The sequence below is a fragment of the Haemaphysalis longicornis genome, unplaced genomic scaffold, assembly GCF_048455015.1.
Source record: "Haemaphysalis longicornis isolate Haplotype H1 unplaced genomic scaffold, Haemaphysalis longicornis Haplotype H1 scaffold_13, whole genome shotgun sequence".
In the NCBI taxonomy this organism is placed as follows: Eukaryota; Metazoa; Arthropoda; class Arachnida; order Ixodida; family Ixodidae; genus Haemaphysalis; species Haemaphysalis longicornis.
Genome location: NW_027526233.1, coordinates 63,330,751 through 63,357,316, shown reverse-complemented (window position 1 = coordinate 63,357,316; position 26,566 = coordinate 63,330,751). Strand labels below are relative to the sequence as shown.

At 47.8% G+C, this 26,566-nt stretch overlaps 2 long non-coding RNA genes across 2 annotated transcripts in view; both read left to right on the top strand.

The window, feature by feature from the left end:
- The window catches only part of LOC144164079 (uncharacterized), an 81,546-nt gene that overhangs the window by 15,722 nt on the left and 39,258 nt on the right, over positions 1-26,566 (top strand). The window lies entirely within an intron of this gene.
- On the top strand, positions 6,444-12,907 carry LOC144164304 (uncharacterized). The gene is made up of 3 exons (XR_013321149.1): positions 6,444-6,638; positions 8,167-8,436; positions 11,329-12,907. It is a non-coding gene; the product is annotated as an uncharacterized LOC144164304 (long non-coding RNA).

Genomic DNA, 26,566 nt, shown 5'->3' with positions numbered 1-26,566 from the left:
CGAAGTTCTGTCGGCACTCTATCGTTCCAATAGCCTAGTCTTCCAACAGGGAGTTTAACCTTGATGGCGTTTGTGGGGCCAATAAGAAGCTCTGTCGGCACTCTATCGTCCCAACAGCGTAGTCTTCCAACAGGGAGTTTAACCGTGATGGCGTTTACCGGCTCGCCAACACGATAACTCAACGCCAACAGACGCCTCGTTCGTAATCAGTGCGCGAGCGCGCCATCAGACAGAACCGACAGACGCCCTGAAGGTGGTTTTTAGGGCCTAAACAGCAGCGTCTGGCATAGACGCTAGACGTCAACGTTTGTGTTCTGAATTTTCCCTTCAGTAAGTAACAGTCAGACGGACGATAACATAACTATGTGAAGATATGCTTTGGCTCATACCACGGCAAGCGCAATCGTTTGTGGCTGCAGCCTCGGTTGCTCTTCGTCCACAATCAAACTGAATCGGCTGTACAGCTTTCTTCGAGGGCGTGTATGCAGGGGTTCTATCTTCCTTTTTTGCGCAGGCCGACTGGGGCGGTCGTGTAAAATCATTTTCGCTCGTCGCTGCCGTAGGGTTGCCACCTTCCTGGTTTTGGACCGGCCCGACCGGTTTTTTAAACAGCGGGCCGGTTGCCGGTCCATATCTAAAACCAGCCGTCATCAGCCGGTTTTTTGGCTTTAGTGCCGTGATTATGCCCGTTTTGGCGTTTTATAAGCGTCAATTCAACAACTAAGACGATAAATACGTGTCGACAACGACAAGCTGCGCAAAGACACGCGAGCAGAGAAAATACGCGGGTGAGCGCGCTGCCTCAGATGGAGGGGGACCTAAGGGAAGAACAAAATAACGAAATTCTACCGCCGCGGTCAGCAATTGCGGTTACTTTTCAGTGAAGCACATGCAGAGCGATTAACCAAGCTCTCAATCACTTTCAGTACAAACGTTATGTTGATTTCTCTCTAAGAAAACACTACAATAAATGGCACTGCATGTTAAAAAACATGGCGTCTTTTTTCAACACAATCCCCCCTCCCGCCCCCCCCAGAAGGCCCGTTTTTTTTTTCGGGGAAAGGTAGTAACCATACGCTGCTGTTCTGCCGACCTGCTTGCTGTACCTATTACGTCGCCGCCACCGCAAATCCCCACTTGTTACAAACTCAGAGGTTTTCGCACTGTTAGCAGTCGTTTTACACGATGGGTTTGATGCGCCTGACATGCCAGGAGTGACATCGCTTGTAGTATTAGAGCGACGTTGCTTGTCTGCAAGACGGTGCCGGTCAAACAAGCGTTATCAACGCCATAATTCTAACGGCACATTCCATTTATTTCGTGGCTGCCGTGGCTTGCGCAGAAAAGGCCGGGTTGACTGCGATAGCTTTTCTTGAGTCACATAATGGAGCTCTGGATCAATCGCTTGCAGCGCTAGCAATGCGGCCTCGTCTGCAAGACCGGTGCGTGAGAAACAAGCGTTAGGACAGCCAGAATTTCCAGACAGCCAGACACAAGCAACAATATTCGTTGACAACTTACGTAAGTATAGAGTTTTTTTAGGCGCCTCGAACACCGCCCGCCGACATAGCTGTTTGTTAACGCGTCCGTTTACTGTTTTGTAGGTCAATGGTTCGATTCCTCGTCGAACGTGTTTTTTTTTTTTTTTTTTTACGTGAGGGTTTCATTAGCTCCTTTTTTAACGACCAGGGTAAGCACCTGTTCCTTGTTTTCTATCACGCCGACATTTACCGCCCTCTTCCTAAACTCAAAGTAGCTCGTTTTCTCGCATGTTCTCTCTTGAGAAGCCCGCCGTGAAAACAAAACCAAAACAAACGTCAAACCTCTTTACAATATCAGTATATATGTCAATTACTTTATGTGTATTCACTTTTTGTGTTTAAAAACCTTAAATTTAAGTTATAAACACATTTCAGACTTTGAAAGCAGAAAGATAATTACCAACATTACAGTAGTAACACAATTTTCGTCAAACTTAGAGGTGCTGCATTTGAAGTCTGGCAACTATCTCTCACTTTTGTGTGTGTTTTTTCATGGCGTTTTGTGCCGAGTGGTTGGTGGCGTGATTTAATCTGTTTTATCTATTTCAAGCTTAAATCATAGTTATAGGCACCGGTCACTGCTCAGAGGGCGCGACGAATAAAGTACACCCAGCGCCGCCCCGCGGAAGCTTGAGCTAACTCCGGGTCGGTGAGAGACAGACGGCCAAGACGGCCGGCGCGCGTTCATAGATTCGGCACCTCTGGGTTGTTTGTTTGTGCGATTCTGCGATTGTTTTTGAAAGGTGTCTCGTGCTTGAAAACTGTTCTGGCAAATAGTTTCCCCATGTCTCAAGTGCTTCTGTGCGATTTCCGGACAATTACGGGGCTGAGCTACTACTGTTGGCCTCGCGTGCGCGAGAAGTTAGAGATTGTACGTTCCCGCGCGCGTGTGCGCCGTGAAAGAAATTGATGGAACAGACATCGTTGCGAAGTCCCATTCTCAGCAAGTGTCAGCCGTCTGCGAAGCATCGGATAATTATCGCGCCGAGAATGCTGGCGCCGAGAGAGGAAAACGAAAGCAGACACCGGCGGCCTGCCGAGGGGACCGGGCTCGGATCACGAAGCACTCGAAACCACTACCGCCGCAGCGACCGCGGCCGGATTTTTACACCACCCAGCGTGTATGGTGCGAGCTTTGGACTCTCGCGTGGTGCGTGTGTGTGCTGTTCGCCCAAGGGAGTCGTCCCACGCCCGAGCAGCGCGTCAGACGTCGTCTTTGAGTGCTCCTCCGTCTATATATGTAATCCCAGTTTTTTCAGTTAATTAAACATCTTTTTAAATTCTCAAACCCCAGTGTTTTCCCACTCAATATGAGCCACGATCAAGCTGACACAAGGGAAGGTTATTTACAGCGCCAATTCAGGTCAGTAGCCAGCGTATACCACGGCGCTCCACGACAGAAGGGTGTCTGTGTTATTGTTTCCTCTGTTCGCCCAACCACACTACAGTTACTTTTTCGGTTGCCCTTCTTCAGCTCGGTTGGTGTTGTGACTGATTAAAAATGGATTCCAAACGTTATTAGCTTATGACAAAGTAAGCGCAGTTCACACAGTTGGAAATCTGCTGTGGAGCTGCGGTTGTCTTTACGAAAATTTCGTTTAGTTTCGGCTTGTATCTTGTGTGTAATGTTAGAGTCGTATAAACGGCTAATTGTGATACAGTTTGTTCAGGCCGTTCATAATTCTCCAAAAAAAGTATTTCCTCCTCCTCCCCATCCTCTGCTTAAACAATAGCAACCTCAACTTTCAGAGTACGCAAAACGCATTAAAGAAGTCAGCGCGGGTGAATGCAACCTTGCCTTTGATAGCTTTCCACGATCTCGCTTGTAATGCGTGGTCGAACTATGTACACTTCGGGAAACAAAGTAGGGCAGTAAGTGGGATGCGTACTGACCGTCTTGACATTGCTTTTGGCATCACCCGCGAAGTGCTGTGAACATATTCTTGTGCCGCCTTTTGGCATCCGTTCGGTGCTGTGAATGTCGCTAAAAAAAGGTTACTGCTGATAAAACAATAGTGGGGGAAGCCGTAATACCTTGTGTTATGCAAATACTACGACGGCATGCGATTCATCGCAGCGCGCGATGTGTATGGAACACTGAAAGCAAACATTTTAGTTTTACGGCCCTTCGTGTCTGCGCTGCGCATAAACAGTCATCGTACTCATAATACTCCTTCCACTGACAAAAAATGTCATGGCTTTGTTACTGCTAAAATCCATTTCTTGCGACGCTGCCCGAGAAACCTGTACAGAACGATGGCAGGCTGCCTTCCGCGATCGTGGCAGTACTTCACGCAGAGGTAGCGGCGTGGCCACTAATTCTTTCCTGCGGCATTTTGATCCTTTCGGACACTGCAGCTTGCAATTATAACTATGTTTCTTAAAAAACTTCCGCCACACAACGTCGAACCGCACGCAGCGCGCGTGTTTTTACGTGCGCTGAACGGCCGGTCGCGACATCCACCGACCCGGAGTTGCTAAGCGGCGGCGAGAGATGGCGCTGCAGTCGTGCGCAAACTTCACTGTCCGGTGCCTATTCGCCGCGAGCTCGACATGTAGGTGGCGACAGCGTCGCGCTGCTAGTGTGGATGCTCCGCTGAGCGGCCCGTAAGAATGCACACTGTGGGCGCGCTTCGTGCCTTTTTCCCGCCGTATGTGCGTCCGAAAGGTGCAAACAAGAGTGGTATGCTGTAGTTCGGTTCCTCAACGTTCAATGTATAGCATGGAAGCGGCAGTCAGTTTTCATTACTACGCAAAAAAAAAGCGACGACTCATCGGGAATCTCAGAATGACCGTAATTGTGGCAATGAACTTGTACGCTGTGGCTCGTAGCAAGCTCGATCTTTCCAGACTATGGCTTTGCGCCTTCAATAAAAGCATAAATAGAAACAAATCAGGAAGCCTCGACCTCTGAAATTCAGTTTACAACGGCAATCTCAATCGCTTTCACTGGTAGCATGACGCATTCTTGCATTTGTGGGATGCCCTGAAATTGTAACACTACTTAACTGCTCCGAAATTCTTTCTAAGAGCTGACGATATTTTTTGTGTGTTCAAAAGGCAACATAAAATTACTGAATTTTGATCAGCGCAGAGATATAAATGTAACCGCTCTAACGGGTCCCTTAAATGAAATTTTAACGACTCTGAAGGAAGGTTTGATGAATAACGGTTTCGGATCACTTATTTACGGCTTTCATCGCAAGTGAACTTGCGAATTGAATTGTCAACGAACGCACTACAATCAACATCTCATGTTTAGCTAGGTTTTCGCCAAGTGACAAGCAGGTTTACAGTGTGCAAACCGGACCTCACAGTGAGCACAAATTTTCTGTTACGGCTGCTCTGTTGACCATTTGCGTTCCTTTTAAAATCTAACAGGTGCCTGCAACAGCCAGATGTGTTTGCATTCTTGCGTATAAGGTCGCTTACGAACCCTAAAGATGGCAAATCAAGTTGCGCTGTTGCAGATGTAGTAAAACGTTTCCTTTTTATTTCTCGTTGCGAATCAGCGCAACGGGTTCCCGGTAACTACTTTGTTTTGTAAACTGAACATCGCATTTGTCTTGGCATTTAATTCTTGAGGATTGATTGAAAAATGCAAGGATAAAAGATGTCGGTGCATTTCGTTTTTTCTTTTTTCGGGGGAAGGGGGGGGGGGTCTGCAACGTTGCAGGAGCAGCGTGAAGAGAACGCATGTAACGCGAAAAGCCAAACTACGGTTATCACTATTACTTACAATCGAAACTACACTAGGCGTCGTGTTCTGTAGCGGTGAAAAAGCAGTACGTATTTTCAAAACTGATTGGTCCGAGATTGTCCAGGAATTGTGGCTCGCCTTTTTCGAAATTGTATTGAAAGAAAGCATTGTGGGAAAATATAAAAAAAAACAGCGAGTTATGGCACACCCCCCTCACACATGTGGGCAACAACATGCATTATATTACGCGTTTTCTCCTCTTTCTTTAAACTTAGGTCCACCTCAAGAGGTTAAGACGTGACCATATTAGGCATTTGGTTATGCTGAGTGAGACACGTTTCTGGACAAGGTGATTCATGTCGGATTTGAAAATGATATATATGAAAATGACACACGAAATGCCACAGGACAGACGCAAACTCACAACTGCTTAATTTTACCGAAAAATCCCCCTAAATACTCTTGCGCATCCATAGAAACGTATTTTAAATAATACGTAAAATTAGCAACCTGACACAGTTGAATAAATGTTTATTGCTCCTCCTCGGTATAAACAACGACTGTCCAAAAATGATATTTATTTTGGAAATGGTACCGGAAGGACACGATCACACAGGCGCTTGCGGGTGTAAAATACGGTCCGGTAATGTATGGGCGGTAGCGCACGGGTCGTGTGCAGTGTGTTTTTGTTTGTTTCTTGTTTCTATAAGGACACAGTGCAATTTTACAAGGGTGTGGAATTTGCACGCGTATGCACAGGTCTTGTCGCTTCTTACCCGTTTCGCGTACTAAACTTTTATCCTTTAAATAATCACCACGCCACCTCCAAAAAGCACCCATCTACGTTCCCGAAACGGCAGACGACTGCATTCAACAATAAGAAAAGTGCAATGTGTGGAAGCAATGTTTATAACACGTTTCACACTCAAGCGGTGACCAGGGCGAAGATGTTTCGTGGAATTAAACCAGCGCATTAACCCGCAACGGCCGCTGATTATTGCGTTTCCAGAGGAAATGCGCAAGCAGAGGTAACTATGTCATTGCTTACTGCCAAACGGGTACACATATTGGTTGTTTTGTCGTGTGCAGCGCGCGTCTTGCGCCGCACGCAACGTGAAAAAGCAGACGACGCGAGAGCGCCATCCACACTAGGAGCGGTTCGTCCCGCCGCCGCCAGGGGCCGACTGTGTTCGCGCTCGGGGCGAATAGGGTGATGTCTACCCTTCTAACCTACGCGTGTGTTGAACATGGGGACCCCGGAAGAACGATCATCGCCGGATAAAATACTGCGCGTCAAAAGTGGGTGACATTGCATCAGAACAAACGTGTTCGTGTGTCCGCGAGATGAAGACGACAGTGAAGGAGAATTTTACGTTGGAAACATCGTTTTTGCTCGGGTGAGTACGCATTTTTTATTATTCTGTATTTGGTTGGAACGAGTTCTGGTGTTTATGGGTCAGTAATTCGCTAGACCCCCATCTCGTTTGCTCTGAGAGCCTACGTGAGTTAGTATACTTGTTTGGCGCCCAGTCCACCGTTTCCGCAGAAGTCAGCATCAATTTACGCTGAAGCTAGACCTTGGCTACGATGCTCGCGCTATGGTACACGGCTGCTAATAATTTCACATCACGCAAGGCTCTTACACAGGGGCGTTTGTTTATGTGTCTCTCAAACAGTGCCTTTGCGGTTGCAGATCGCAGTCGCAATTTCGCGTGAGTGGCACAACGCTGTGATTAGTCCTCCCTCGTGAATACCCGCGGTATACCAAGAAATAACATGAACAGGAGGTTCCCTGGAAGTGCATGTGAAAACGCGTACACGTGATTCCATGGCTGGCGTCTCGTAGGTGTTGTGAAATCTCTCCCCCCCCCCCCCCCCCCACGAATTCCGTGCAGTGCGCTTCGCAGCTATTGCGCTCGCGAGACCGGCGACCGTACGCCTCGCGGTCTTCGGGTCGCGATATGTGTGCTGTTCTCGTGAAGCTCGACAACAGCGAAATTGCCGTACTCGCTCGCCAACGCGCCCCGACAGCGTACGCGTCGACCGGGTGCTGACGGAGTTGTGCTGGAAGAAAAGCAGGCAAGAGATGAGGGCGCACGAGGTGTAGTTAAACATGAGAATTTACAAAGTGCAAGGTGGAGAAAATAGTATGCAAGGGCCGGAAACGGTGAGAGAGTTCGGGCCGCGCGCCAGCGAGCGAGTGCGGTAATTTACGTTGCCGAGTTTCACGAGTCCGGCACGAATATGACGACGCCCGTCTGAGAGTTCATAGAGGTATAGAATTCACATACGTGCAAATTGAAGGTGAAATGCGCGCATGTGGCCTCGCAGGGAGTTAGCATAGTCTCGGGGTAGTGGGGGAGATTTCACAACGCCTACGAGGCGCCTGCCGATTCTGTCAGAGTAGCTCAAGTCTGGGGCTTGATATCAGAGGCATATGTATTGTTTAAATTAGTGCAGAAAATTGAGCCAATTCGCAAGTTCTCATTTTCGCAAAACCGCAGGCCATACAGAGACTAACAAGAAAGCTGTAGGCACTCACTAAACTCGATTTATATTGGAGAATTGAACGTGCAGATACAAGTCAGACATTGAAATGGAGGAGCCTCAACTATCACACACCAGTTCCGATTGAAAGCAAGGGATACAGATGAGCTGCTAGCATGTGTTCCATGCAAATTAGCTCAGTAGCTAGCTTTGCATATATCATGCATACCCCACTCACAGTACCTGCGGGTCTAATAAATACATTCTTACTGTGACCTAAATTTCACTTGGGGTGTTCCGGGAATGTTCTTATTAGTGCCTTGGAGGTTACTGTCTTTAAACGATTAAAAATCTACTTGATGTAAGCATTCGTGCTTTGTGTGTGCTCTTCTTGTATTTCAACAAGTGTCAGCACACTCACAGATTATGCACCTGCAGGTGCTGCTGCTGGCTGTCCTGGGTCAGCTGCCTTCCAGTCCAGTTTCAAAGGCTTTGCCAGGGCCTCCCTTGGCCAACCGACACTGCACCTGCTGTACCCAAGTACTGCCTGGCCTTTCGTTGGTGCTCCGTACACTTTGCCGCCAGGAATGGTCATTCATCCATCATCTGGCCGCTTGGACCACCCGTTCAGAAGTCAGCGCATTTGCTCGACACATCGGTCCAGGCACTGCTGCCATATCGGTGCACCCACCGATTATGTATTTTCAGGCGATTATGTATTTTCAGGTTAGTTATTGCATGTTGTGGAACTTGCCATGATGTATACCTGTTAGCAGTGCTGTGGCCTCTGATTATTTGAAACATTTTCATGAAGCAGTGCTGTGCGTATGGAGCGTGTCATTGCTTAGCAGAGATATTGAAGAGAATCTGGGGCTGACGACTAAAGGGCAAGAAGAGAAATTGAACTGACTTTGAAGCAAGTATTCGTATGTAATCAAGCCAAGCAAACATTTAGGATCTTTCGATATGGTTTTAAACTTGCAATACAAACTGGTCTACTTCAGATCATACTGGTAATAATCATACTATACCGAAAAGTACATCCCGCAGTCTGTAGAATTCTGACAGCGCTTTTTTCGCAGTCTCTCATGACAGGCACTAATCTCAATGGTTGGAAGATAGTCGAGGTAGCACCACTCTTTAAATCAGGAGACGGTACTTCACCATTAAATTTCCCTAACAAGCACCATATGCAAGGTCAGGAAACATTTCATCCACTCTCAGGTGGCTAATTATTTATAAAATCACAATATCACATTCGAGTATCACCACGGTTTTCACAAGGGTTACTTGAGAAACACAACTTTCAGGATTTGTTCACGATCTACATTGATCCATTGACACAGGCTTACAAACTGCGGTAGTTTTTCTCGATTTTTCTAAAGCATTCAATCGCATTGCACACCACAGACTACTTCTCAAACTTCACCCTAATGTCCTCACTTGAGCAAAAGATTTTCATTCTTCTCAAATGCAGTTTACTTCTAATAACTATATACTTCTTTTGCTCGTGCCACTTTGTTGTCCCCCAAGGCAGGTTGCTTGGTCTATCTTCCATGTTGCATATCCTCCCACGTAGGTCTATTTGCAGATGATGTTGTAATTTATCACACAATTTCTTTCAACTACTACCGTCAATGCTTTCAATCTGATCTTAACACAATTAACTCCTGGTGCTGCAAATGGCTAATGTCGCTTATCTCTAAAACAAAGTGCATGACTTTAACGGTGGCAAGTCTCGGATTGTAAATACTTACTTCATTAACAACAGCCTGATTACCTCTTGAGACAAAGGTGTTTTGGTAGGCCGGTAGGGGAGGGGGGATTGCATGGTGGATTTCAAAAGGTACATCGATTGGGAAAATAAGACGTGTGATTAATAGTTTCATTTGCACTCCAAAACTCGCTTTATTTCATATGTTTAACCCACTGCCGTGGCTAGGGTGGTGTGCTGTGGAGGCGAATGTCGGTTAGATACCGCTTGGTGTAGCCGCTTTTCAGATGGAGGCAACACGTAAAGACGCCCGTGTTTGGAGATTTCGATGCGCACAAAAATACCCAGATGGTCAAAATTAATGCGAAGCCTTCCCCTACAGTGCTCCCCATATCCCAAGTGTAGCTTTGGCGTGTTAAACCACCGTCTTTTTTCATGTTTTTGGTATATTACCAGCTGCTGTAGCAGGTGCAACCTAAAGGTAAAATTATACATAATGTTTCCAAGAGCTAAATATAAAGGCCATATTGAAGTGCGTTTATGGGTCTATCTCATAGCAGTAGTGAAAGGTTATATACTCTGGTGCAGGTTAAGAACGGCAATGGCTCATGTGGTGTAGTCCAGTGTTTGACGGAATGCCGTGTAGGCAGGTAAACGCATTATTGCAGTGATGAAACGTAGGTCACTGACCAAGTCAAGAAAGCCATTTAACGGTTTGTTGCTTGTTCACGGTGAGCATGTGTCGTGGAAAACGAAGCTATATATTGGGCATTACGCAGCGCAATGAGTTTGCATAGATATGGTGCAGATTGCCATCCATTATGTTGATAATGTTGGGCGTCGTCTGAACAATGAGGGACTCGAGCAGTAATCGAGAAGATAGATTGCACTCAGTTGTCAGTAATTTTGTCTTGTTCCAGTCGACCACGTGTCCCGTCCTCTCACGGTGCTCTGCCAGTGGACTTGTTTTTGCGTGGCCCTTGTTCACTTAGTTCCAGTGCTGCATTAATCTTCTGTGCAGATTGCCCGTTTCGCCAATGTACACTGATTTGCATTCAGCGCATGGAATCTAATAAACAATACCCGGAAGCTTGTAGCGTGAGAGGGGGTCTCTCACGCTGACAATGTCAGAACGCAGCTTGCTAGTGGGCACATGCACAATGTATGCACTGCGTGTCTTGAAAATGTGTGCGAGAGTTTCACCGATGTGTGGGACGTAGGTAATTGCTGCACGTTTTGATGCAGTCCTTGTGGCTGCCTAAAGCATTATATTCAGAAAGAAGCGAAGAGGGCGACTAGCAAGAATCCACATTGACATTAGCAGGCAGAAGCGTCCACAAGGCCTGTGTCAAAACGTGCTGCAATTCTCGTCCTACACATCAATCAAACTTTCGCACGCATTTTCAAGAAACACATTGTGCACATCGTGCAGGTGCCCACTAGCAAGCTATGTTCTGACATTGTCAGCGTGAAAGACCCCCTCTCACGCTTCAAGCTTCCAGGTGTTGTTTATGTTTTGAACAAAAATAGTGCCATTTAAACGTGACACCTCCTTCCTTGCCGATTTCTGATGCCTGATTGTTCAGTTTGTGGGGATACGTTTAGCAGATTGCTCACATGTCTAACCTGTATTTGTGCTTGAGCAGTCAAACGCTGATGTTAGCAGTGAAGTAGGTGAAAATTGTAGTTTGATTGTAGTTGTGTGCAGATTACCTACATTGTGTTAATTCGTAGAAAAGCAAAATTGAGGTAACCCTGCTAACTGTTCCGCATTGCAGCATTTTATTATGCGAACGTTAAGGAGTTCAGCTGCTTGTTAAAGGTGAAATAAACAGTGGTACAAAAAGAAGAGCATCTACTAAACAGAAATATCTTCACAATCGCAGGATGCCAACGGTCCGCCTACCAACTTGTGTCCTGCATCGTTTCTGCTGGCTGGAGCGGCTCATGGAACATTTTCCAGCTTCTCAAAGTTTGTGGTCAAGCGCTCCTCCAAGTGAAAGATGCCGCAGAGGGATCTTTTGTTTTAATGCCACAATTTCACGTGCTCAGCAGCAAATTTACTCGTAAGGCTTTTTAAATATTCATCACCCAAGAGGGCATGTTACCTTCGTCTTCGGTGGAATGTGTCTGCACTCAGGTTATTTGTGACAGAAACAAGTGGACCACGTCATGAGAGTCATTGAGGCCTTGTTGATTGTGCATGCTTCTGAAATGACATTTTCATTAAGCTGAATACTTTCCACATATTACGATTTGTGAACAAATTATGGTAAAAGTCATGATTAGTTGTACTACACTGCAGGAAGGAAATGCCAACATACGTTTTAAGCGCCTCTGATATTTCAGATCGTTGGCTGGTGAGCAATAAAACAAAACTGAAATTTTTTTAAAGTAAAATCAAATATTCGTTGTCACCAGTGCATGACCATAGTAAAAGCTATCTAGTCACCAAATTTAGAATTAGACACGAAATGCCAAGAAAAATAGGGAAATAAACTAGACAGCTGGCTACAATAAACCAATTCGTAAAATTCCTCAATGTCTATCAAGTGATGATTCAGGCGGGTTAGTTAAGATGTCAGTGGGTTTACACACCCAACTTGCAGGGACGCACATGAGCTCCCAATATTAACATGTTTTTAGTGAAGACCGTCTTCCTTCATTAAGCTGCTTTGCACATTGATGCCAGTCTGATAAATGTCCTGAATTTTTGTTATGATCAATCTTTGTATGGGAACCATATATTTTTATATGATGTCGCTGTGTATTTCTCAAACTGTATCTAGTCACTAATTCCAATTTGTCGTGGTCAGGTTTTCTTCAACTAATTCGTAGGTTTTTTAACAATTATGGTATATTTTGTGTGCCTAAAGGAATGCCTCATTGCATGTTTAGCCTATGTAGTGTTGAAAGCGGACATTTTGCTTCAAAGTGGAATGTCGGGCTAGCAACAAGGTACTTCGCGTGCTGCTCACTTTCATTCATGCCATTATTTTTTATATTATCATTTTAAATTCAAAGCCAACCAATTTGCTGTCGTTTTAATTTTGTCACCTAGTTTATACTTTCTTTTTTTTCAACTTTGTGTAAGGATTGACTATCCATATTTTTATGATACCAAGGCGTTGGACTGGGCTAGCTGGTACATGTTTGAATGGATGAAAAACCATAGGAAAACCCAGGACACAGAAGAGAACGACGGGACAAACTTGTGCCGTCATTCTGTTTTAACTGTTGCCTGTGTTTACCACTGGTTTTTTATGCATTCAAACATTTTTTATGGGTTTGTTGAACAGTGATTAGTTTAGGTGTGTTCAAACAATTGTTGGCTGCGAAGGCTCCCTGTAGCATTTGTATAAGTGCTCTCTGCTTTTTTTTTTGAGCCAATACCCCACCACCAGTCTTCATGAGGTGGTCTTTTGTAGAAATAAGTTGAAATAAATATTTGTTTGCATTGCTTTACATGTTTTGAAAGAATTTCTTGTTCATTCTTGTTTCATTCAACCCCGTTTCAGAATCCTGCTTAAGGCATTTCCTCTTTTATTTTTTTTCAGAACCAGGAAGGGTGCTCATCCTCGGTTCTTGCTGAAGCAGCAGTATCCATACTTCACACGTGAGCTCTGAACACACAGTAATTATGGTATGAAACATTCTACCAGTATAAGCCTGCTTTGTAGACGTCATTGTAGATGTCAAAGCTCTTGACAGTGTAGTCCAATGTCTGGTGTAACGGGCAATGTCTACAACTTGTAAAAATTAATTTTGTGGCTATAATGTTTGTGATTATTTTAAAATGCACGTCAACTACTATTTAGAATCGCTGTCTGAATTGGAAGCCATTTTCCTGGTGGATACAGAAAGTGAAAAAGCGCATGTGTAGAGATTTCAGTGCACCTTAAATGTCCCAAATTTGCTAAAGCTAATCCAAAGCCCTCCTTGTGGTGCACTTCATATCCCATGTACAGTTTTGCGTAAAAACAGCTAAAAATTTATGATCAATTTAAACTTTTTTTAATGTTTTTAAATGCAAATATTCTCAGTTTAAGCTGCCATATTTAGAGTAAAATATTTTGTAACAATTATATAGCTACCAAAGGTTTACAGGAAAGCTTTTTGCTTTTGGTTGTGCACCTTCTTATCAAAAGACAAATGTTGTTAAGAAAGGCAGAAGAAACCCAACTATGGAAATTAGCAAGCCCTAAAGCTGCGGATAGAATGAATGTTTTGTAGAGAATCTTTTGCTGATTTCAGTTCTAGTCAACTCTAAAAAAGTATATCGACGTAGAATGCTTACCGTGAGGCACCTCGTAATACTAGCCAAAACTAATGGGCCCTGGCTGTTGGCTTTTCAATTGCAACAGTGACAAATGACCCCACATCCACCGGCAGGGACATAATGCAAGGCACCATGTACAATCTAGCCTCATGATAAAATAATGTTTTCTGAACAATGGCATTACATTTCAACCATGGGCTTCACCAGGGAACTTGTATGCATTGTTCTGTGATGTTTGCAGTTCTTGTTATTGCTATGTGGGGTCATTTAGTCTAAAGGTATGTTTATAAAACTCCAAATACCACCAAACTTTGCAAGTGCTGTACCATATGAATATTTTTTCCGTAAAGCAAAAAGAATAATGCAAACGAAAATAAATGGCTTGGGTACCCAACTTTTATAAGTAGATTATGAGCCGCAGTACGGAGGGAACTATATTATGAGCCGCATTACAGAGGAAACTATACATTTTGCATCTGGTCTTCCTTGATATTGAACCTTCCTGCTCAGCTCAAGAATAAGGCACTAAACATTGCAGGTAGCTACCTTGATTGGAAGTTTGATGCAATACTAAGAAGCCAAGGGTTTTAAGGTTCAAGGACGTTTTGTGTGGTTGAAGTGTTGCACACCTAATTGCTTTCACTGCACAGCATGGTTAGGCTCTGCAGTGAATCTCGAAGGATGTGTACTGCAGTTCGGCAAAGTGAACATATAATTGGTTTTTTACGAAGTTTTGGGTAATCAACTACCTCTAAAGTTATAACTGTACTGAGATGTGGCTCCTGACTTTTTAAATTGATGTTTTAACAATCAGTGACACAAGTTCAAGGAAATTATCAGCTGATGTTGAGCTTCAATGGAATGTCTCACAAAACCGAGCTTGGAAAGCACGAATGTTTCATACCATAATCGTGTGTGATATTGTGCAATATGTGGTCTCACACCTGCTGCACCTGTGAACCGAGGATGACGCACCCGTTTTGTACCCCTTTAGGTGGGTGCTTTTGCAGAAGATGCTCCTACAGATTGGGGTGCTAAGTAGCACCCTAGGATACTTTTAGGCGGAAAAGGGTGTTATAAGGCACCTGTCTTCTGGGGTGCTTCACAGAGGGTGCTCCTGCGGCGACAAAATCCAAGCACCCTAAAGGGCGTAAAATATTCAGTTTTTAGGGTGCTCCTGCGGCGACAAGCTGAAGCACCCTTTTGGGCGTAAAAATTTTTAGTGTGTATAGCCGACGGCGGGCATGCCCATAGCATATGTGCTACATCTGCCTTTTTTTACATTTATGGCGTTTGTCGGAATGTTGCCCTGGATAGCAGTAGCCAATATATAACCGGATTCGGATACGAATTCATCTGAAGTAGTCGCCATACGACGGATTGGGTCTTATTGAGTTATGGATGAGCGGGTGGGGGGGAAACGGCCCCCAGACGGTAGTGATTTGTCATGTCCCTGTAGGACACGAGCCGATCCTGCGATCCATCTGAGCGAATGGGCGAATTGGGTGTTAGAATCGACGTCAGCTCGGTCGGTGAACCCTCGAGGAGCATCGTGCGCGCACCAGTTTCCGGCCAGCCCGGAGTGGGCAACATGTGAGGACCGGCAACATTAGGTAAATGTTGCCGGTCCTCACATCGCGCCAAAGCCAGATTTAAGGATTTCAGACGCTTCTCGGAAGATTCGCCCTCTTGAAAAATTTATAATCGCCGATTTGGAATCACTGAATACATATTTAATTTTTTAGGAGGCCGTCATTGACAGTGCTATGGCCACCTCATCTCGAACTTCCTGTTCGTTCGGGCGAATTGAGCTGGAAGTTATTTAATTTCCCTGCCGATCGACTACTATGTATGCCCTGGAGTCGCGGCCTTCGTAATTGGCTGCATCCCCGTAGGCCACGTTCTCTCATTTTTCGTGCTGTTTGTGGAGGGCTTTGGCCCGCGCGTGTCTTCGCTCTAGATTGTGCACGTGATGCATGTTTTTTGGAATAGGTGGAATGTGTATGCGTTATCTTATGACAGGAGGTAGTGGGACTTTGGGGCAGTACTTGGATAGGTGATGCCAAGAGAGTGGAGGATGTGCCTGCCAGTCGCACTGTAGGTTAGGCCTTCTCGTTGCGCTAAGCGTTGAGCTTCGATGAGTTCGCTTAGTGTATTATGTAGCCCAAGTGGCTTGAAGCGTTCGGGTGGTGCGGTAAGCGGTATCCCGATATCTTGCCTGTAAGCTGACGTAAAGGCAGCGTCAATTTTGTGTTATTCGTCCTTTTTATGTCTTAGAACGGAGTGACATACGTTATCCTGCTTAGAACAAAAGTTGGAACTAATCTTACGAGATTCTGTTGTTTCATGCCATGATGGCGGTTAGCAATACGCGACATGAGTCGGGTGATTTGATAGAACTTCTTTTCGAGAGCGAGGACGGTTTCAGAATTGTGCCCGTTTGCCTGTATGCGAAGGCCAAAGACCCGTATCATTGTCACAATGGGGATGCGGTGTGTTCCACCACCAGTGAAGAGTTGGACTTCCGGAGAGGTGTTATCTGCGCGCCGCCCTCTACTGGTTGGTCGATATAGTAAAAGCTCGAATTTCTGCGGGGAGTAGTTGACACGTGAGGTCCGACGTAATCTTCGACTGCTTCGATTACCTTTTGTAGCGTGTCCTGAATGTCACCGTCACTGCCTCCGGAGACCCAGAGCGTAACATCGTCTCTGCGTAAAGGCTATGTTGAAGTCTTTCAATTCGGTTTAAATTTTTGGAATGTTAATGACAAAACGTTTCTTCCCCACCACCGCATATGCCACCCGAGCTGCTGAAACCGCCACCCTGGCCAAACAAGCGATAATATGCTTCTGTCCGAGAGGACCCAAGCACCAATTGCAGGCGAACTGGGTAAAGGGGGTGCAGCGAATTGCAAGTAGCAGGCCGGCAGTAGAGCACGAAGACAGTGTGCAGCGGTACTGGCTCTCGTGTCAACGGAGCAAACAAACCTCGCCTGTTGTTTTAAATGCAGAGCATTTCTTTAACTCTCATGTGGCGTCCGCCGTGCGTCCGCAACAGATCAGCGCGCAGGGGCGCCCTATGCCCCACTCCTCCTCTCCCGCATCACGCTACCCTCCTCGCCCTCAACAACACGTCCGGACCCCTCCCCCTACACTATAAAAAAATCATACTTACCGGCGCCTGGTTTCGATCCCACGACCCTGCGGGCGGAACGCAAGGTACATGGTGCTCTACCCACTGCGCCACAAAGCCGACACAGAAGGGAAGTCTAGGAACGCGCTTTATATCCTTGACTCATTCAAACTACGTCAAGAAGCTGCTGATACAACGCATTCACTACCTGTGGGCGGAACGCGAGGTACCTGGTGCTCTTCCCCCTGCGCCACAAAACCGACACAGAATGAAAGGCTACGAACGCGCCTTATATCCTTGACTCATTCAAACTACGTCAAGAAGCTGCTGATACAACGCATTCACTACCACCAACTCCCCAAACACTAAACGTTAACGCAATACACCCACCCCCTATGCGACGGATTTACTCGAGTCCCCCTCGCGGGGAAATGGGCCCTTTTTTTTCAAATCCTACATTCACCCCCAAATGAGGCGACTTTTTTCCGAAATGAACCGAATCCCGCAACAAAATCTAAGTCAGATAAAACTACACTACCAAGAAAATCCCGGCAGCTTCCCCTAAAAATATGTGGCAAAAAATAGTTGAGAGAATGCCATGCAAAAGCGTGCGCAGATCTCCATTTGGAAAATGATGCAGACCCTGCTGTGGAACGGTTAAAAATGAGCCAAATTCATTTGCCCAATGGGATTTCTGTTTTGGAGGGACTGTTCGGGCTGTTTTCATCAATTCTTTTTTTTCGCTATTTAGAGGTGGCTTATCATGAGATCATAGAGAGCAATGAGGAGATCGGCGAATAATCTGCCTCCATACGACTACGATAAGATGAACCCAAGATAACGAACTAAAACAGAGAGGTGTGATACTATCATTTTATCTCGTCTCCCTCGTCCTTACGGAGTATATCTGGTTGGTATTATTGTTATTACGCCCATATTTCCCATTTACGTCCCTAACAAATTAGCTGCCGCCTACAAGCCGTGGTAAATCTCTCCTCTCTCAGGGTACAAGCCACATCATTAAGGTGAAGAAGCTGATATGAGCAGGCTTCTTGTGAAGCGTTTTGTAAATTTATGGCAAGGCAATGAAGAGCTTCATGAGTATCGCCAAGCGTGCACAAAAAAGCGCCCTACGGAACCGTTCGAAACGAGCTGCTAATGCTGCCAAGAGGACTCACTGGCTCTTAATGTATAGTTTTATTGTTCTTGAAGCTCTTTTGCATGTGTATTGACTTTTTTGCTTAAGACTCTATCGTACCATTCCTGAATGTCAATTACAATAAATGTTTCATAATGCGACACGAAGTTGTCTGTTTTGAAGTGAGTACGCGCCAAATCCGAACTCATCCTAATACTGCCCAAATTCTTCGCATAATTCTTAATTACTTGTCGCTAAAGATTGCCCCTAGCTGACATGTGAAACATATCATTTAATAGTTTCGCCAGCCTTGCATTTAGGTCTGGTTCCCAACTTTCGTTTTTTCCCCTGAAATTCTCCTTTGGTGGATTTGGCTCATTTCGAAAAAAAACGCCTCAAATAGCTATCAAGTCCAGGATTTATATGGCGGTGCTTTTGAATATGTTCGAGAGGTAAAAAGAGGTGGCGCGGGAAAAGGGGGTATGGTCCAAAAAATGTCAGGGGGGGGGGGGGGCGCAGGGTTCCCCGGGTCCCCTCTGGGTACGTCCCTGGGCAGTCTATCTTTGTTTCAGAGCAGCTGTTGAGGGCAGTAGGTCTGAAACCGTCCCCGCATTTACGGCACTAATGATATTTGTACATCAACTGTTGCTTGGAAGGAAACGCGCTAATTCTCTGCAGTGTACTGACATAGGATGAAGTGGCACGTGTCCAGTGGTACACATGTGTCCCCTTATAGTGATTATAAACATTTACAATTTGCGATGTTTTTCTTCTTATTCGATAATTACGCTGCAGGGCCTTGCCAATAGCCTTTGGTAGGCAGAAGTACACATCATTAGTAGGAATGTGCTTCTTCACTGACCGAATTGCTGCTTCTTACTTTCCATACGAACAGTATCTTGTAGATTTCACTGCATGTATGAAACACATGTTTGTACGTCTGAGGCCACGAACCACGACCCAGATAGAATCGTTGAGTTTTGGTAATACAGGACCCGTGCTCGCCTCAAATTCCTGGGAAAAAATTCCCCGCATTTCCCCGAGGGGAAGAATGTGAAAGTGCGAATGCACGAGGTGAATTTGCGCGGTTCGGTAATGTTCGCGAAAGAGAGATCACACACACACACACAACTACAAAGAAAGAAAGATGCATTTATTCACAGACACCTATTTGTGTTGTCGTTGTACTTGATTGCTAGAGCGGATCTCAGCTTTGAAATTTCGTGTCAGTACGCCTTTAAGCGGGTGCATTAGCCCTTCTCACGCCCGATTCCTGGCCAATCCCCCACGTGGGTATGTGCCATGTCAGCGGCCAGGCAGCGCGCGCCCATCTCCCCCCGTTGCCAAGGAAGACGAGGAGATTCCTGGCCAATCCCCCACGTGGGTATGTGATGCGGACATCACCGGTGGACGCAGGTTCAGGGTCGCTTAAGAAGTGCATTGCACTTAAAAAAGTTCCGCGTTTTGAAGTCGTGCCCAGCTCTTAGGGCACTGGAGATAATGTCACGGGCTCTTGCACGTTGGCAATCCAGGTGTTCAGTTATGGCCAACCTCTCCTCCAGGGATATGCGCCACTGCAAAGCGGGTACACAGCCTTGAGAGAGAGACGACGACGACGCTGAGAGCCTTGCGGACGTGTGCGCTGTCCCTTGAACATTAGAGCTGCTTTACCTACCGGCTTGTATTTGCCTCTCAATACATTTTATTACGAGCAGTGCCTTCATTGCCACTTCACCTCTTGTGGTGGAGGTGCAAGTTCCCTACCTCTGTCCGGCCAGTCTTGGCACAACACGGAGCTTCGGCGAGGACGTCACACCCATCGCGGGACGATGTTACCAACCCGTAAGCCTGCATCCACCAACCCGATAGTCATTGTCTCCCCACCTCACGACCCCGGCTTTTAAGTGCGAATGCACTTCTTAAGTGAGCCTGAATCGTCCGCCGCCGTCGTCCGCATAGCAACAGCTGCGGGTGCGCGCGCTCCTCGTCTTCGCTAGCAACGGGGGGGAGATGGGCGCGCGCTACTCTCCTCCTCCTCTCTCCGCTCAGTGACTGCGGGTGTTGGGCGCCTCCTCTCCACTCCGCGGGGCTCGCGGGAGAACTTGCTCGTGGCGTTCCTTTCGCGCCAGGGCTCATGTCGCACACCGGCAACATTCTCCGGCCTCCATTTCTTCAAATCGGCACCCAACCGCCCGCGATGATTGAGCCACCAGTGGGAACCCAGACCAGTAATGAATACGTCGAAGAAGAAGGCTGTTCTACCCAAATGGACCACGAAGAAGCCGACGACGATCCAACCGGCGGCTGGAAAACCTGGACACGTGTCAAGCCAAACAAGAAAACGGCCATCACGAGACTGGATCGGGTAAGTAGGCCCCGCTCCTTGCTCTTGCTAAGACCGCTCTCGAAAATAAGTGTTAAAGATATTCCCAAAAACGCACTAGCCATGCTTATCGGCCCATCAGCTCCCTCATCGGAACTAGCTGAGCTCGCAGCTCATCGATATGATGTAGCAGGTAACAGCATCCAACTGACTGTGTACGATCCTGCACATGCCTCCAAGCTAACGGCTACCACTCATGTCCGCTTTATGCATCACTCCCAAGAGATCATCGTCCCTGTTGAAATCAAGGCATCTCCAAATCGTCCCAATACATCCCGCGGCGTTATTACAGTTGAAGCAGGTGATTCAAATGAAACAATCCTTCAGTGGCTTCGCTGCGAGCAGGCGGACATTTTGGCTGTCCAACGCATTGGAAAGACCAATCGAGCAGTCCTCACCTTCGATTCACCTACACTCCCTCGAGTGGTCAAATATTACATGGCCATCGTACGGGTTAGTCCATACGCCCCTAAGCGAATGGTCTGCTTCAACTGCCATAACATCGGACACATGGCTAAATACTGCCCCAAGCAACCAGTCTGTAGAAACTGCGGCCGCACCCACAATCAGGAAGAGCCTTGTGAACGTACGCTCTTCTGTGTGGCCTGTAAAGAAGATGGCCACCTGGCCCTAGACCCGAAGTGTGCCAGCAGAAAAGCAATCCCACGACAGCACTCTCAGCGCGTTCAGGACGGGGTTTCTTGGGCGGACTGCGTACGTGGACAATCGAAATCTGCTCCAGAAAGCGGGATGCAATCCCAAACTGTGAAGTCAGATGCGACCTCAGCCGCGACCTCTATTAATGAGGCTATTTTGGCACAGCTGGACAGCCTGCGCTCTGAACTCCGTCAGCTGCGCGAGGAGAACGCGCAACTCAAGGAGGAGATTGCCACGCTCCGTCAGGGTACTTTTCACCAGTCGCAGCTACAACGAAGGACTGATTCATCCAAGCTTCCCCCGAAATCAGCGCAACGTATGCGCCCGAACATTTCGACGACCCAGCGCCGTAGTCGCAGTGCTAGCAACAAACGAACCCCGACATCTCAACAGCATCCAAAGGAGAGTACGGATTTTATGCAAATCCTTAAGTTCATTCGCGCGGATCTCCAACAGGAACGGCGTGAACGCCAAACGGATATAAAAAAGGCTCCGTGCTCTTTCCGACAGTTACGCCTCGGAAACAAAGGCCATGCTGCAATTAATTACCAGTAAACTCCCGAGACTGCCCAACGAGGTAGAACCGCCCCCTAGAAAGGTTGCACCAAGAAACGCGCTGATTCAATGAAGCACTCCCTTAAGATACTACAGTGGAACTGCCGTAGTTTTACTCAAACCAGCTCCATACTTTCAAACCGCACCCCTCACATTTCACCCTTCTTAATTCTACTTCAGGAAACGCGGGTCACTGCTCAAGTCTATGGCTTTACGACTTTTACAGAACCTTCAATTACGAGAAGGGGCCCAGGCCGTAGCCCACAATGCACGCCCTCAATTATTGAACAAACGGCGGTCCTGGTCAGATCAGACCTGGGTTGTTACAAAATTTCTGTCCCTGGCCGAAATTCAGAACATCATGAGGCTGTCATCGTCCACCTTCGCCTCCCGGACGGCAAGCCACTGATTGCAGCCTCGGTTTATTACAGACCAGCAACTGGCTCTCAAAAATCTATTGCGTACAACTGGCTTCGGCAATTGGTATCTAAATATCCGAGAACACCGATCATTATCGGCGGGGATTTTAATGCCAAAAGTACGACCTGGGGTTACGCTCAAACAGATGGCCGTGGTGCCCGCCTCGAGGAAACCTCGGAAGACTGTAACCTCATTATCATCAATGATCCCATGCAACACACGCGGATTGGCTTACATCCCAAGCAACAGAACTCCTCCCCAGACCTTACTTTAGCTTCGCCTGGCATTGTCAAGGACTGGAGCCCCTTTACAACAACGTGGGGCAGCGATCATTGTCCTATTCTCATCACTCTTAACGGAAAACGCTTCCGAACACGCCAGCGCCTATCCCGAATCAATTGGACAACCTACCGGCACATGTCCTCTTTGTCCACGCCTCAATCACTCGAACAGATCATTACTACTTTCCAGGAAGCCAAAGATCTGTCTTGTGAATACATTGACTGTGACGACAAAACCCCTGCTATGGACGCCCACATGGCGAACCTGTGGAAGAGAGCTCAAACTCTTACCACCCGGTACCTTGCTAGCGGGAAACGTCACCGTGATCTCCTCAAGATGAGAAAACAATACAAGCTAATTAGGGAATACCAACGCTCGCTCGCCAACGAACAATGGCACAGCCTCTGCGGAAGACTCGGCAAGGAACGCGGCCTCTCCAAGTTATGGCAAATGTACCGTGGGATGTCCGGCAAGCGCAAGCATATGTCTACGCTGTTCTCCACACTCACTCTAAAGGACACCCCTGAAGCTGTGGAACAGCAGCTCATAACTACGTTTTTTCCCCACGCTTCCCTCACTCCTCATCCCCCTCTACCCAACATACCATTATCGGAGCCTGTTGAGGAGCTAGATCTCCCCTTCACGTTTGCGGAGTTCCAGGCTGCCCTCCACCAAGGCAAACCACGTTCGGCGCCGGGCCATGATGGGCTCACTTGGCAGCACCTTTGTAACCTGGATGAAGCTACCCACCTAGTGCTTCTGGACGTTATCAATGACCTTTGGGCTACAGGGACCGTTCCGGACAACCTCAAGCTCACGCTCACCCATCCCATTCCAAAGCCTAACAAAGACCCCTCCAACATGACTAACCTTCGGCCCATTTCCTTGACACCAACAATCTGCAAACTCATAGAGCGTCTCATAAATAATCGCATGAAACACTACATGGAATACGTCCGGCCATGGCTCCACCCATCACAAACTGGCTTCCGACCACACCTGGGTACCCACGACTGTTTATGGTTGCTGCGACGAGTGATCAATCGCACTTCCACAGCAGGCAACCCCGACTATGTCCTTGCCATTGACATGCGTAAAGCGTTTGATCGCGTGAGCCAAACGGCAATCCTTACAGAATTGGCACAAGCATTCCCAAGCCAGCGAGCCCAAAACTGGATCCGGTCCTTTCTAGACAACCGCCCCATACGTTTGAGCGCCACGCACCCGGGATGGAGCCCCAAGACCTATTACCTGGACAGGGGCGTGCCTCAAGGCTCTATCCTTGGACCTGCGCTTTTCAATTTGGCAATGGCCCGTGTAGCACGGCAACTAGAAAAGGATTCTGCTGCACGCTTCGCGATCTATGCTGATGATCTTACTGTATGGACCGAAGCTGCAGACTACACATCAACTGAAGACATGATCACTGAGTTGCAGGCCGCAGCTCACAGTCTCACGTCGAACCTTCCAACGTTAGGGCTAGACTTGGCTCCTGAAAAAACAGAGTTTTTGGTGGTGCACGGACGGCATAACATACCTCCTGATATGCACCACACCATCTATCTGTCTGACACACCAATTAGGTCTATGTGCGGCAAAATTAGACTGTTGGGTATCCCATTGGCCAGTCACAAGAGCGCACAGTGCTGGATAAAGCAACTTCGATGTACCTGGAAGCCAATGCTTCATATAATCTCTAGAATGTCAAATAAGTACGGAGGGGCGCAACAAGCGGCTTGCATTACTCTAGCACGAGCAGTGGCTCTAGGCCGCCTTCTCTACGGCGCCCCTGTATATACCCTCTCAAACAGTCACAAGAAGCAATTAGCAGTACTACACAGGGCCACGCTCCGAACAATAACTGGTTTGCCGCGACATACCCGTATAGATGCCCTCGAAAAGGCCGCTCCTCTGCCTCCTGTGGAAGCTCTGCTTTCTGAAGCTGCCCTCCAACACGAACAACGTCGATCTCTTACGGGTCAGGGAGCGGCGCTCGCAGCGTGGGATGCTCGAACCATGTTGCCACCACCGCTGAGTCCGGCACCGCCTGCCCCCTGGGAAAGGCCACTTCTGACATCGCCACATCAGCGACCTGGCATTCCCAAAGCAAGGAGGTGTCCTCGACAAAAAGCCCTTTGTCGCATCCTGGGGGCGAAGCTCCCAAATGAAACTGACATCTTTACTGATGCCAGCCTGGACCACCACCGAATGGGCCTCGCGTGGCATTGTCCAGCACGACCCGAATTTGATGGTTCCATTACGAAGCATATACTTTATCCGTCTCCCACTGAAGCCGAACTGCGTGCCATTCTCCATTCCCTGGACCATCTTGCCTACAACGTCGCTGCTCCACTACCCGCCCGCATTCGTATTCTCAGTGACTCCAAAAATGCTATTGACGAGTTCAACAAGGCTTTCTCTGACCATCCTACTGTCCACCTGATTCAAGCTATGGTCAACATACTCGCTCAGAATGGCACTAAAACTCGCCTGGCATGGATACCGGGACACATGGTGCAGGGACATGGCAACCAGACCGCGCACTCTGCGGCTAGGGAGAGCCTTCTCGTAACCCCTCCGCTGGATGACCAATCCCCTGCTGCTGTCTCGCCCACCTCCTTTCGCCTGCAGCTGGACCACGCTCGCCACGTGCGCCGATGCCGCCTAGCATCAAGCACTCCGCTTGGCTACCTACACGGCGTCCCTTCCCTACCACGCCCAGCCTAAATTTTCATTAATAAGACTCTTGCCAACGCTGCTGTCACTCTTCACATAATATACAAATGGATTCACCCTGGGACGTCACTACCCTCACGTTGTCCGCACTGTTCAGCGACTTCTATCGCGGACCTGAACCATTTAATCTGGCACTGCACTGCATTTTCAGACCATCGATATATTATCGAAAATGCACTTCCAAATGGTTCTTCAGCAGCTAATCCCCCATACCATGACCCCCCATTCCTTGCCGCGCTAGGCACTTTTTCCCTTGAGAGCGGTCTGGCTCGAGTAGTGTGAGCCGGGGCCTACAACCCATTTGGTCCCTGAAACTGGACAATTAGATCCTCAATGGACAATTAGATACTCTACGGCCCTTGAAGATTCAAGTAGTGTTAATCCTCCCTCCCTGCTATTCCCATTTCAACCCCTCTGGCCAACCGGCCGTCCCATCCCAATAAAGGACTTTACTACTTACTACTACTACCTCTCCACTTCGGGCGGGAGAGCTCTCGCTCTCGCTCGCGTAGCGGGCGCCCGCATTCCGACGCGTGAGGGCGCTCGTGTAGCCCTCGCCGTAACGGCGGGCGCTACTCTCCTCCTCCTCTCTCCGCTCAGTGACTGCGGGTGTTGGGCGCCTCCTCTCCACTTCGGGCGGGTGAGCTCTCGCTCGCGTAGCGGGCGCTCCGCATTCCGACGCGTGAGGGCGCTCGTGTAGCGGCCGCGTGGCGCGGGAGGGTATTAGTCGAGCGCGCGCCGTCGTCGAGAGCGGTCGCTGGTCCTGCATCTCGATAACGATGATGGCGGACCGGGCAACGGTACCAGCAATAACGAGTGAAATATCTTTCTTTGTAGTTGTGTGCGTGTGTGTAATCTCTCGACTACTCATTAAGATCACGATATCCACCGTAATCGCGCAATCAACAACCGTGCATTCGCACTTACACACTCTCCCCCCCCGGGGAAGTGCGAGGGAATTTTTTTCTCTGGCGCTGACGATGAGGACATTGATCAATGGCTCAGCATGTACGAGCACGTCATTACTTACAACCGGTGGGATGACACTTTCATGTTGGAAAATCTACCCATAAATCTGAAAAAAAAACCGGCTCTGGTGTGGTTCCAAACCAACGAAGCCAGGCTGACCAGTTGGGATCCATGCAAGCAGGAACTGCGCGATTTGTTCGGTAACATCGAGGCGCGCCAGCTTGCCACAAAGAAAGACCTCTCCCCTCGCGTCCAGTCAACTACCGAGTCGTACGTGGCTTACATTTTGGGCGTTTTGGCGCTCTGCTCAAAAGTAGACCCCGGCATGCCTGAATCCGACAAGGTTGGGCACATCGTTAAGGGCGTTGCGGACGGTGCTTTTAATTTGCGGATTTGCAAAGAGTGCACCACCGTTGAGTGCGTCTTGAAGGAATGCCGCCGGTATTAAGAAGCAAAGTGTCGTCGCGTAGCGCACTCGTTCACCCGCCTCCCTCACACCGCGGCAACATCGTCGCGAGCGGATGCGGCAACGCCACCCCGCCCACGGCCGACCGATGACCTGGCGACTCATAC